Source organism: Limulus polyphemus, unplaced genomic scaffold (genome assembly GCF_000517525.1).
Source record: "Limulus polyphemus unplaced genomic scaffold, Limulus_polyphemus-2.1.2 Scaffold2379, whole genome shotgun sequence".
Lineage (NCBI taxonomy): Eukaryota > Metazoa > Arthropoda > Merostomata > Xiphosura > Limulidae > Limulus > Limulus polyphemus.
Genome location: NW_013667989.1, coordinates 148,470 through 159,120, shown reverse-complemented (window position 1 = coordinate 159,120; position 10,651 = coordinate 148,470). Strand labels below are relative to the sequence as shown.

At 31.8% G+C, this 10,651-nt stretch overlaps 1 protein-coding gene across 1 annotated transcript in view; it reads left to right on the top strand.

Moving 5' to 3' along the window:
* The first annotated feature begins 6,097 nt into the window (after positions 1 to 6,097).
* LOC106466777 (DCC-interacting protein 13-alpha-like) overlaps positions 6,098 to 10,651 on the top strand; it is a 44,462-nt gene continuing 39,908 nt past the window's right edge. The window contains exon 1 of the mRNA XM_022394865.1: positions 6,098 to 6,166. The gene's annotated coding sequence lies outside the window, so the exon portion shown is untranslated. The remainder of the gene's footprint in view (positions 6,167 to 10,651) is intronic.

Here is a 10,651-nt window from a genome sequence, read left to right as displayed (position 1 = left end):
CAACTTTGAGTAAAACCTCAAAAAATGGGTAGCAGATGTGCGTATTCACAAAACTCAAATAAGAATTTATAACATACTTTAAAAATTATATGTGCGTGCATAGTTTAGCGTTAATAAGATGAAGACAAAATTGCGAGGAAAACACGCCACGCATATACACACAAATAACTATATATGTATACAAGTTACTATTGATTTTATTTCTCAAAAATTAACAAAAATGAACAGACAAATTCACAATTACTAGAGCAAACGGAAGTCTATGTGTAAATCCTATTTTAGGTTTTGCTACTTTGTACTTCAAGTTTATTTAAGCTTTGAGGTTGACGTTCCTTTGGCCTATTATTTGGATGCAAGTTTCTTTTTTGACAATTTATACTTACATGACCTATTTTCAACATGTCTAATTCATCTATTGATGAGACTTTTAATGCATTTTATTTATTCACAATGCAATGTTATAATGACCCTACATAGTGCAGTGTTTAACGAGTGTGTGTGAACAAATGAGGTGTTATCTTGTGAGCTTTCTGTAAATGTTGCGCTTTTTGTTACTTAACTAGTTTATTCAGGTCAAGAAGAATGCATACGATGTATAACTTACCCGACTAATCTCTTCATTTCTTAAAAAAAGTGTTGTTGTTTTTTGGTGTTTTTCTTTGCGTCTGTATGGAAAACTGCTTCGAATCTACAGCATACTAGTCTGTCGTTAGTTATCGGTTAAGCAACATATTAAACCTAACTTTAACTGCATTTTAAACATGTAAATATGTTAGACTTGATAGATTCAGTAAATGAATTGGATTATTTCTCTTCCAAACTAACGTTCATGAATATAATTTTGTTGTTGTCGTTTTGGATGGCAAGAAGAAAATGTCCAAATATTTCAAAACAATTGATACAGAATATTTCTACAGTAGGGCGCTCAGAATAATAAAGTTGGTTTTTAATTGTAGGTTATATCGCTTGGAAAACCCTTTAATGTTATGCAGTTTTTCTCAGCATTTCACTTTAATATTATACATGGGAAATACATTAAGTTATTATCATTTTGATAAAGTAATAACTGCTTACACTTACAGTTTGATTAATTTGTTTTTTGAAACGCTGGGAAATATCTTGACTATACCAAATTTGTAATACTGGGAAAATTATTACAATTGTGACAAACATAAGAGCCATCATTGTCTCGCACTACACAGGTGTTGTTTTACAGTGAAAGAACAAGAACGAGGTCATGTAAAATACTTTAGATATCATAATGTAATTATTTAGCAACTGTACTTTGAAAATGTATAAAGACTGGTGTAAATTCATTTTATTCTGTTTTAGATACTGAAGATGGAATCTGATCGAATTCCGAAACGTTTATCCATGTCCCCTTTTTGTCAATAAACAATGTTGTATATCATAAGTGTCGTAATTGTTTTATTTAGCACTAGCTGGAGTACCCGTCCCCTGGACGCAAGTTATGTAAATTCACGATTAATGAAAGGTTATCTTAGGACGTGAAAAGCTGCTTCCCTTATATGCAATTGTAAAAAACGCCCATAACAACAGCAAAACACAAAAAGTGAAACCGCAAATTTGCATGTATATCCGCATGGACCCAAGAAACTTTCATACCAAATTTGGTGAAGGTCCATCCACAGGAAGTTAGGTAATGGTAAAAAACGCCAATAAAAAACTCATACGCAAAACCGAAAATTTTTATGTATCTCCCCATGGACCCAATGAACCTCCATACCGAATTTGGTGAAGATCCATCTACAGAGAGCGAAGTAGTGGTAAATAACGCAAAAAATGTCCATAAAAACCGTAAAACGCAATATGAAAAACTGAAAACTTGTATATACCCCCGCATAGACCCAATGAGCCTCCATACCAGCTTTGGTGAAGATCCATCCACACCCTGCGAAGTAGTTACACGGACATACAATAGACAGCAGACTGTACCATTATATTTATGTAGATTTAAATTCTGAAGCAGTACAGTATATCACAATCATTTTTCTGAGCTATAATTTTACAAAATAGTTAACAAAACGTTTCATAACAATTTGTTATTTACAAACATAGAAACAACTTTTAAGGATTGTAACTCCATAACTCTTTTTTTTTCTTTTTTTTTACTTTTCCGAACGATTGTTTCATGGCCAGGTGGTTAGGGCGCTCGACTCGCAATCTGAGGGTCGCAGGTTCGAATCCCCGTCACACCAAACGTGCTCGCCCTTTCAGCCGTGGGAGCGTTATAATGTGACGGTCAATCCCACTATTCGTTGGTAAAAGAGTAGCTCAAGAATTGGCGGTGGGTGGTGATGACTAGCTGCCTTCCTTCTCGTCTTATACTGCTAAATTAGGGACGGCTAGCGCAGATAGCCCTCGTGTAGCTTTCTTCTATATACACCTGTTTTCTAACGCATTTAAACATAAGCTTACATAGCACGATTTAATAGACATTTCTTTTATATACACCTGTTTTCTAACGCATTTAAACATAAGCTTACATAACACGATTTAATAGGCATTTCTTCTATATACACCTGTTTTCTAACGCATTTAAACATAAGCTTACATAACACGATTTAATAGGCATTTCTTCTATATACACCTGTTTTCTAACGCATTTAAACATAAGCTTACATAGCACGATTTAATAGGCATTTCTTCTATATACACCTGTTTTCTAACGCATTTAAACATAAGCTTACATAGCACGATTTACTAGGCATTTCTTCTATATACACCTGTTTTCTAACGCATTTAAACATAAGCATACATAACACGATTTAATAGACATTTCTTCTATATACACTTGTTTTCTAACGCATTTAAACATAAGCATACATAACACGATTTAATAATTTATTTTAGCCAGTTTTTTATTGTTTTTTCAAATAACCGAGATTCTGAAATAATCATTAATATGTGTGTAAAATAGTAAACATTACACCACCCTAAACCATAACAAAAATCCTTCGCAGTTAAGCATAGTAATAATTTCTATTCTGGTCAAATGCTTAGAAAGTATATATGTTACATAGCGTTTAGTCCTGACTTTCAGAATTTATTATAATTAGTGAAAACTCGTACTTTAAGAAAAATTGCTTAATTATTTTCCAACTAACAGAGTAAGTAATAGGTGTTATAGAAATGGTAGTTATTGTTAATCATGTGCATGCATATATATATAGTAAACGTAGGGCATACCCATTTTTTTGAAATTCTAATCATTGACAAATTTCTTTTCCATCTCTATTCTGTTTTATCAAAAACAGATACAACTACAACACTATTTCTGTTCCAAGATCGTTTAAGAATTAATTCTCTGGTCCCTATTTTTAACATTTTATTGGTGATTTTATTAAAGTTACAAAACTGCTTTTCCTAAAAGGTAAGTACAGTTAAAATATAGTTTTTCTGTTTGTGGCCCATACTCAAAACACCTTAATTTTTTTACATATGAAATTGTTTTTAGTTTTCAAATTTATTTAACTAAACATCCCTTGTGTGAATTATAAATAAGTAAATCAAATATTGGTAGAGTTAGACAGACCCGTAAAAAAAAAAAAAAAACTCATTAATTTAAGAAATTTCTATTACAATGGGCTCTTGTTAGAATACTGCGCTAATTAATGGTATGTTTACGATTCGCTTACTTGTTAACGCATACTAAATTTTAGAGATATGATAACACTAAAACAACTCAGGTATATGCTTATTTATATATTTTTTCTGTAACTTCGGATATCAGGTACGCTTGATAATATTTACAGTATTGGAAGTAATTATGGAAATAACAAATAAAACGGTAAAAATGTAAATATTACCGGATTGCTCGAGCATTTATTATGAAAAAACAAATTGTGCCAGAGTACAATCACGTGCTGAGAGTTTATATTCTGATTAGCTGTTATTCAATCAATCAGATAATGCACCACACTAGGATGATGCATATAAAAGCACAGACAATCATACTTGTACTATTTTCACAGTAGTGTGGACAGGAATATATATTACAAGTATGTAGGGATCAACATTTGGGCTGGTGAAGGCTATTCTATGTGGCAGTTTGAAGAGAATGCTTTTCATATTTTAGTAGTAAATGCGTGGTGATTTAGAAGAGGGTATATGAAACTAGTAATTATCGACGTACAAAACCGAAATTCTACAAATGGGAGGCTACTGTACGGAAGTAAACAGTGATCTTTTCCACTGGCAGTTGAGGTGGTGCTTCAAAAATACAAAATCCCTTATTTTTCTACTGAAAATGGACATTAGTCGTATTCCTAGTACATGTGCCTGAGAAGAATGGTGTTGTTGTTTTTCGTATATAATGCCATGTTTTCTCAGTCTGAGAAAAAGGATTTAAGACTTAACAGATTAATATAAAATGATTGTATTAATTTGCTTTAAACACGCTGAAAGATATCCAGTAAATGGGCCACACACTACAATTACTTGCTTTTGTGTTTGTACTGAAATAAAAATTGCTTCGCGTTTTTTAACTTGTGTCCAGTCTATGTCATTGCTTCAAACTTAGATGAAATTAAGATAACTCAAATTTTGCTTATTCTGCCCTCTTACCTAACTCTTTAAGCTGCTAAGGGAAATCAGTGAACCTGTTAATATTACACACGAACTTAAGAAGTTCTGAGTTTAAACGTTTACATCTAATTCTAACGGCTTCAAAACATATATGAAAAATTCTGCATTAGAATTAAGTTTGCCCCCCCCCCCCTTGTCCTAGCCCTATAATGAGCATTGGCAGAAATAGTATACAACCAAAAAGTTGATTTTTATAATGGCTAAATAACCTAATTATACAGGTATTAGATTTTTATAATGTAAAATTATTTTGGCATTCAGTACCAATTATTGGCATCTCCAAAATGGAATAACGTTTAGTTGCAAAAGCTCAATGATATATATCAGAGGCGTCGCTAGACATTGGTACGCAGGGCACGTGCTCCGATTCTTTTTTGACAGTGCCCCGAATCCTCAGTTGGTGTCTTGAAAAATCAAAATAGGAAATCATTATCAATATTATAGTGAAACGTCAAAAATTCCCCCGCTTATGGGCCTGAGCCCTGAATCTATTAAATACCTAGCGTCGCGACGCCACTGAAATATATAGTGTTTGATGTGCCCATTATATTATAATTCAGAAGGAAGTTAAACACAAAGGTTTTGCATATTTTAAAGTTTAAGTCTCTGGTTGCGTTAAAAGAAATAAACAAAATCTTGCACCCTTGGATCTTGCAATGCAGGGTTTCACAAAGTATTGATCGCGATCCTAGTGGAGTCGCGGAAGGTTTGAATTGGGGTCAAAAACACTTCGGAAAATATGCTATTTTTCTGTAAAATTTAGAGATAAATAGTGATATTTTATTATATTTTCCCTAATAAAAAACAAAATCAATAAAATTATGACATATTTTTTTCAAACATCAAATTTTAATGCTTCTGCGAATCGGGATTTTCCTTTCTAGAGCAACACAATAAAAGGAGAGTAATTAACTGTAAAAAGTAGAAAAATAACCACGACTATGATTAACAAAACTACAATCACGCTTGAAGAAGCTATAATCTCTAAAATATGCGTATATCTCGCATTAAGAATATTAACTCGCAGTTGTCCTTCCACATATTTATGCTGAAGTAATATAATTTTTATAATTTGGTAGTTTACGTGTTGTTGTACCTCCATCCATTTTACTAATGAAAATTTTATTAAATCACTCTTCTTCTTCTTATGGTTATTACTACAATTTCTCGAATTGTTTTTAATGTAGCGTTGCGGCGACGGTGGTATTTCTAGGCAAAAGGTAGCACCATGAAAAAGTTCGGGAACCTTTGTTGTGATGAAAGTAATAAATGTCGTAGTGGTATTAAACTAAAGAAGTGAAAGCCAGACATTAAATACATATATATATATATGTGCAATACACTTTATTAACTTATACAGCAAAAAAACAAATAACGATTGTAGAAGAAATTCAAAGAAACTAAACATAAATATATACAAGAAAAAGAACATCATTCGAATCGTTGACCGGTACTTTTCTTTGTTATTGTTAAAATTTCCCGACAGAGTGGGTGTGTACGAAATGTGAACGACGTGAAGGTGTAAACGCCTGGCATTGATAGTGTGAACCGTTTTTAAGTAAGACTAAAAGTTTTTAAAAGTGTTACTTTGTTAGTCATTTAATAAATTATATAGATAATTTGACGTTTGTGCTATTATATAACAGTAAGAATTTATACCTTTAAATTCTTTTGCGTTAATCATCCCGTATTTTACCTGAAATAAGTATACTGTCACTCTTGCTATATGATATATGATTAATATATATATATACAACTTCTGTATTAATTTTACAGTTTTAGGCCTACTCCTGTTCGTTATGAGCAATTGATAACATTATATTGTGATTAATTTAAGCTCTTAACACTATTTTCACTGTCACTAGTGCTGAAAAGGTGAAAATGGCACAGTATTTTTCGTTTGCCTTTTTTTTCTTATAACTAGTACTAGTAGACGTATCTTATTCAGACGTAGACGTCTTACTTGTAGTACTATTAGGTTTCTATGGATGCTATTTGCCGAATTTTCCCGAAGTATTAATCTGTTATGCAACGTTACTTGAGAGCTTGTTCAAATTTCAAACCGAAACATTAATAACGATAATGCTCTAATAGTAATAACAAAGTAATTGTATCATTAGTACTATTAGTATTACATAACTAGGCTGTTTTGTAAGTTATATGAAAGTTACAACTCCTGTATTCAAGTAAAATTTGTGAAGAAACTATTTTTGTAGTGTATTTTGAGCCTGAATAGTTATTAAACAAAAAGATTATTTTAAAGCCAAGAGACCAAATCAAATCTTTTAATTTAAAAATAATCCCACAAGCAAAAACAATTTTCATATAAAATGCTATTTATAAGATAAATTTGATAAGAAATTATCATTTTGTATTCTTTTGAGAGAACTATTTCTTATCTCACATGTATTTGTAGAATTATTTCAGTGATACACTTTGTTCTAAGTTTCTGATCTTACAGTCTTAACATTGCTTGGTGTTTACTTAGTAGTAAGTGTGAGTTGTGTTCTTCAAATTAACATCAGTACATTAAAAACTTGCCAATTACAAATGTCAGAGATTGATACATTCACAGTATTTAGAGATTATGTAAACTTTACACAGTGTGTGTAATATAAATTTTATTTCCTTTCGGGACAGATTTGGACATTTTAACGAGATATTTCACAGAAATGATCAGTTTATTTTTCACAGAATTACATTTTGTGGCTGAGCTTTTTTTTAGTACATGTAGTAACACATACACTTGTGCTCATTTTGGATCTAATACTAATAGCATCTCAGACATTTGATTTTTCCATGGCCCAAAACCAAAATATTCAGTACCAAATAATTGATATATTTATTAAAATACTTTCACCGCTTACACAAGACATTGGAAACTGTGGAAAATATTTGAGTTTCTGTTGGTGGTTATAAAGGGAGAAGGCTTTTAGTTGGAATTTGTTTCAGACCACTAGTGAAACTGATGAAATTAATGAGAAACTCTACAGTGAGATAAAGAATTTAACTGTTATTAAGATTATAATTATGAGAGGTTTTAATTTCAGGCATATAGGCTTGGAAACGTTTGAGTCAAATCATGAAGGCACAGGTTTTTAGAAACTGTTCAGGATGGTTTTCTTCAACAATTGTTTAGGGAACCTACTGGAAACAATGCTATTTTATATTTACTGTTAACTTCTAATAAAGAAATAATTGACAGGGTAGAAATTGGGTAACATGTAGGTACAAGTGATCATTGCTCAGTTAAATTTGATATTTTGCAGCATTTTGGTTCCAAATTTCAAAAAAGCAAATTTTGAATAGATAAGACAAGAATTATCTACTATGAATTGGGTAAATGAATTAGTTGAATATGTTGATCAAATGTGCAAAAAAAGGGTAGCTGCAAATATTCAAAAAAAAAGATTGGCTTACAAAGGATATAAGGGATAAATTAGAGAAAAGCATTATAAATATAAGTAGTTTCAATTTATTGCAGTCATGGGAAATTTGGAGGACTATAGTAGATCAAGAGGGTTGATCAAACAAGAAATTAGGAAATCAAAAACTTTTATGAAAATGTAAGAATAAATATTAAGAATTCCTTCAAATACACTAAGGGTAAGCAGAATATTGGGATGGGAATAGGGCCTTTGAAGGATGATACAGGAATATGAAAATGTAAGAATTAATATTAAGAATTCTTTCAAATACACTAAGTGTAAGCAGAATGTTAGGATAGGAATAGGGCCTTTGAAGAATGATACAGGAAGGCTAATATCTTATGATTATGGGATGGCTGGGTTATTCTACTTTATCCTCAGTTTTTACTAATAAAGATTTAAGTACCTTCAACAGTTGTTAAATGGAAACAAGGTTGAACTAGATGGTCACATTGACTCTGAGCATGTTTAGAAAAAATGTGGAAGTTTAAAGAATGATAAAGCTCCTGGACCAGATAATATTTACCCAAGGGTTTTGAAAGAGGTTAAAGATTGGATATGTGAGCCACTCTACTATTATCTTTTTCAAAGTCCTTGAATAGTGGGCAGATGCCAAAAGATTGGAAGTTGGCTAATGTTACTCCTCTTTTCAAGAAAGGTGATAAAAATTGTCCCAATAACTTAGGCCTGTTAATCTTATATCAGTGGTGGGAAAAGGTTTTTGAAAGTCTAATGAAAGATGTTTTGCAAAGTCATTTAACAAAGTATAGAATTGTGTTGGATAGTCAGCATGGTTTCACTAGGGGAAAATCTTGCCTTACTCATCTTTTGACATTCTTTGAAGAGGTAGCTAGTGTAGATTATGGTACAGGTGTGGATGTGGTATATTTGGATTTTCAGAACGCATTTGACAATGTGCCACAAAAAGGCTTGTTAACAAAAGTTATCTCTTTAGGTGTGGAGGAAAAGTTGGCTCATTGGATAGAAGAGTGTCCAGATGGAAGAAAACTGAAAGTTGTTATAAATGAATTTCAGTCATACTGGATTAATGGTACCTCTGCTTATTTTGATATATTTCAGTGACATAGGTGAAGCAATGGTCAATTGATTATTTAAATTTGATGGTGATATTAGTTTTGGGTGTTCCTGGCTGTGAAGAGGATGCTGTTACTTTATAAAAGAATTTAGGTTATTTGGTGAGTTGGGAAAATAAATGGCAGATTATTTTTAATTATAATAAATGCAAGGTGTGCAATATTACAATTTGAATTATCGTTCTAATTTTGATGAGAACAACCTGAACAGTGTTATGGAATAAAAAGGTCTTGGTGTTCTGATTCATCAGTTTCTTAAGCCATCCAAGCAATGTGCTGTTGCTTGTGACAGGACAAATAGGATCTTAGGTTGTATCTACAGAAATTTTGAATGCAAGGCAAAAGAAGTTATAATGTCAATGTATAGGTTATTGGTTAGGCTACATTTGCAGTACTGTGTTCAACCTTGGGCTCCTTAGTTTAGAAAGGACATTGAATTGTTGGAAAGGTTTCATAGAAGGGTTACTAGAAGAATACCTGGGATGGAAAGGTTGCCATAAGAGGATAGATTACGATCTCTGAACTTGTTTCTCTCTTGAAAAAAAATGAGAGTGAATCTGACTGAGGTGTATAAGATTGTTAAGGGAATTGATAGCTTCATTTTTTTCCTACTTAATAATAAGAATGGTAAGACTACTGAGGGGAGATGCACATCAATTTTGGCAGGGTAGGAGTCATCTTCAACTAATACAGCTTTATTTTTCTAACAGGGTGGTTGACCTTTGGAATGAGTTTCCTTTGGATGTGATGGATGCAGTTAATTTAAGGGAAAGCTTGATAAATATTTGAATGATAAGGACAGGCTTTGAGTTTTTTAGTATATGATTTAGTGGATAAACAAAAAGGTCTGTTGTTGTCATTTAAGGCTTTATTGTGTTAAATATTAAATCTTGAAAAAGAATTTAAATTACAGACTAAGAAGGAAGCAATGTCAATACTTCAATAAAAGATCATGTAATAATATCAGGTGAGTAATCATATTGTAGTTGGTCTGTCTTGTGTCTAGAACTGCCAATAATATTTTTATACAAAAACAAAATTATATTAACAGTCCAGTTTTGTTTTGGACATGTCCAATACTATCTTAAACTCCTTAACTTTGCTTTTCTGAACAAAAATATGTATTGAGAAATCACGTATCATTAATAAATGTTTAGTGATAAATAACTACGATGATTGCAGTTTACAAGAATCAAAACAAAAATAGCTAGGTTTGCTAAATAGTTTTTCTGACAAATGATTGATAAATGTGTACTTCTAAGAAACCATTGCTTATGTTTAAAAAAACAATTTAGGGTCGTTTAAAAATAACCTAAAAATTTAAAAATCTCCTGGACCAGACAATATTTAACCTAGAGTTTTAAAGGAACTTAAAGATTTTATTTGTGAACTGCTAGCTAATATTATTTATAGGTCATTGAGTAGTGGAAGAGTATTAGAAGATTGGAAGTTGGCTAACATTAGTCCAATATTTAAAGGAGGTGATAAACATTGTCCAGGTAATTATAGGCCAGTTAGTCT